General features: G+C 31.4%; 1 long non-coding RNA gene across 1 annotated transcript; it reads right to left on the reverse strand.

Annotated features, from left to right (window-relative positions):
- Positions 1 to 315: 315 nt before the first annotated feature.
- Positions 316 to 1,142, reverse strand: LOC108359244 (uncharacterized). Its single transcript, XR_001846893.1, has 3 exons — positions 985 to 1,142; positions 570 to 821; positions 316 to 510 (listed from the first exon to the last, which is right to left on the reverse strand). It is a non-coding gene; the product is annotated as an uncharacterized LOC108359244 (long non-coding RNA).
- Between the last annotated feature and the right edge of the window lie 2,592 nt (positions 1,143 to 3,734).

A 3,734-nucleotide genomic window follows, 5' to 3' on the forward strand; every position in this document is an offset into this window, starting at 1 on the left:
CAAACAGTATGTTATCAAGGTTCTCAATATATGAAAACAACAGATATGTAAATCATTCAGACACTATATGATTTTGAAGAAATTGTGGAAATAGCTGATCTCGCCTTATTATAGGTTTTTATTTAATTTTTAGCGCCGACCTCTTAAAAGCGGATTGTGCGATTAATCCATTAATATGAGTTATAATAAATTTAATAACTGCTCAGTCCTATTGCAAAATGTGTTGAAACAAATATTTTTAAATAGTATGCGTATTTACAAAGAAAATTGTTTGTACATCACTGTTATACAAGTGATTTTTGTTATTTATTATTACCCTCTGAAGGTATTATATTCGTTTTTGGTTTTAAAAACTATATTATAACAAGATCTCATTTTTAAAATAAAAGATATGTAAAATCGGTTTCATGAATTTTATTTTAAAAAAATTGGCGTCTTTTGGCGTTTTTTTTCAGAAATTGCGCTTTTTTTTAACAATCTGGACACCCTCTTCACAACCATCTTAGAAAACTAAATGAGAAAAATCAATTGAGTGAATCGTACAAATGTATGTACGCGTTAAAACATACCAATTGCACCAATGCATTGAGGAAACCCAATTTGGTTGAACCCAGACATACACTCTCGTATCTTGTCTTTACTGAAAAGGATGTGACTAAGGTAAATAGGATGTAATACAATCCATGCTTGCTTGCAAAACTCTAACACGATTAAGCATTAAGTCCATTTTCCAATTCCGAACATATTGCCTACACTGCGGTACTCAGAGGACGATCCCAGGGCATACACAGCAATGGGTACCCGCTTCTTACGGCTAATGGCTAGAAATGTTAAGAAAGTATCCATATCATGAATCCATTTAATTCATTGCATGTAAAATCGATATGGCAATATATTGGGCTGAACGATATCGATATCGGAAAAATCGATGTTGAAAATCCTACTCCCAATTGAATAGAATATTACACCTGCTTATCAACTCACATAATTGTGTTACTTCCATCTTGTATATTTATTGAGGATTAACACGGAATGCCGATCGACTCAAGCGGTTTGTCAAACTTAAGAGCTAAATAAATCACACAGGCTGCTGATTAAACCTACTTTAGTATTTTTCCATACACTTTTTTGTAGATGAAAAATAAATTTCAACTTAAACATCGATATTACAGGTAAAGTAACGATATATCGACCCTGGAATATCGATTCAAAAAAACGATTATCGTGCCATGAAATATCGATATTCAGAAAAATCTACACGATATATACAAGGTGGTGCTACTGGCGAATTTAGATTTTCGCAGCGGTACTTCTGCATGTCCAAATGATGTGTTTGTTGTAAACAAGGCGAATTCATATTACAACCAACACATCATTTTGACATTAAGACGTACATCGTCGAAAATCTAAAGTCGCCATTAACACCACCTTGTCTAAATTCGCCTTGGCTAATGACTCCGAAAATTTTTGTCTTTCTTTTCCAAACATGAAAGAAGACCGCATAGTTTGTCAAAGTTACTGCGCTTCATGTGAAAATTGTTCCTAAAGAACTCCTCCCCATTACTTTGGCAATCAATCTCCCAAAACATACCCCTCCGATTCTACAACGGCAAAGATATGTATATGTATTAATAAAAGTTGAATAACAAGAACTAGGAAAAGTTGGTCTACCAGTTTTCAATGCATTTTATTATGCGGTTTCTGCAGAATTGTTAATATCATCCATTGTTTATTCAAGCAAAACCACATCATATTCACTAAAAACTCACTTCTTGTACGGTAAAGCGAAATGCTTTGGGCGCAAGCATTTTCCAATTCTACATGTATGTAGATACTTTTGGATTGTTGTAAAATATATTTTCGCAATAAACATAATAATATTTATATTTGAAGGTATTTTGGTAAAAAACAACGATGTGAACAAGAAAAATTAAACAAACAAATGTCAAATCAAATTCTGAGTTTCTCAAACACTCCAATACGAACGCTTGACAGTTGTTCATAAACACAAAACCTCAAACTCGAGTTAATGGTGCAATGTGAATATCATTTTAACAATATGGATATGGAACATGAGATGGTTTGCCACCTGTCAAAAAATGTAATTCAATTAATTTCAAAGAATTACTACGCTAAGGGTATCATCCAAATGGCTTTAAAAGGGCTTAATTTTAAACTACATTTAGTAGGATTGCTACCAGTTTAAAAAATCAAATTCAAAATAACATATGATTAGGAAAACAACTATATGGACCAACCATTATGTTGAGTTTTATTGAAAAAATGTGCACCTAATCTAGGGTTGCCAGATTCTGAAACAGAGAAAGGAGTTCATTTCTATTTTCGATAGAAAAAAAGCAGTACAGAATTTAAAAAAGGAGGACAATTTTTGTTTTAATTTATTTTTGTGCAATTTATTGTTACAAATTACCATTATTTAGGTACAAACAAACACGGATATCATAGAAATCTTTTTCAAAGCAACAATAAATGTTAAAAATAAATAACTAAATTCTACAAAAGAATTCCTGGTAAACGCAAATGAAGGTTAAAATTTAAAAACTTATTAATAAAATTTAGGTAAAATCTGTGGATAATTAACAATAAACTACTTTTTTCGCAAAATCTATAAAGTTCCCTTTTATTTTTCAATAACACCTGTGCAACAGTTATTATTTTACGCCCTGTATATGATAAAATATTAATAGCTGGAAAAAGGAGTACAAAAGAAGTACAAGACTAAGAAACGAGCACATTTGCAGATATTTTTTTTTGAGTACATTACTATGAAAAGGAGTGCGTTTACTCCCAAAAGCAGTACGTCTGGCAACCCTAACCTTATCTAACACGCAGATATTTCATACACTCATCGAACTAACTATAGCATATAGTAGTTTGTTTTATTTAAATGTGTTTCAACCTTAATTTTTTAGTACATCTTTTGCGCCTTCTTAGAATTAATAATTAAAAATAATACGTGGCAGCTCTGTACAAATATCTCCAGATACCCTTAAAATTAAAAACATTATCTGAATAAAAAATTCATCAAAATCGTTAGAGTCGTTTCCTTGAAACCCTTGGATATATACATACATATTTACAATCATCGATTTTTTAAAGTCATAAGATACATACATATATTTAGTTTGAGAAAAAAAAGCTTACGATTTTACTGCCTTAAAAACTTGTTAGCAAATTTTTACTGGAACTTATCCTTAATTAGAGAATTTTTTTTCTATGTACTGACTAAAATTTTCTCCCTGCGATTCTCCAAATTGTTATATTGAATCGGCCAAATACCCCTCTGTGCAACGGTGGGCAAATTGCTGCGATGTTTCATTAGGAGACTCTTCGCGTGTGCGCCTGACATTATTTGTTGCCCATCGCATCCGAGTATTTCCAAACGGACGCGTTTGTTTCCAGTTGCAGTATTTATCATACCGAATATGAAGACAAAATCTCCCACTCACATACATGGATAGACCAAATTTCAAATGGTGGTCTGATAAAACCTAAACCTGAATTCCTTGTTCACATAAAGAAACTGAAAGTAATTTTTAATAAATTTAATGGAAAGGAAATGTCGAATTGCAAAAATTTAATTGCTAAATTATTGAAGTTAAGTTCTGATGTAGAATTTAGAATCAAAATTTTTTTTAATGTCTAATATACTTTCCAATTAAACATTTGATTAAAAAAATAAATGCTCAAAAACACTGGGATAGTAAGATGAA

Source organism: Rhagoletis zephyria, unplaced genomic scaffold, assembly GCF_001687245.7.
Source record: "Rhagoletis zephyria isolate East Lansing unplaced genomic scaffold, Rhagoletis_zephyria_1.1 Rzeph_scaffold_00364, whole genome shotgun sequence".
NCBI classification, from domain to species: domain Eukaryota; kingdom Metazoa; phylum Arthropoda; class Insecta; order Diptera; family Tephritidae; genus Rhagoletis; species Rhagoletis zephyria.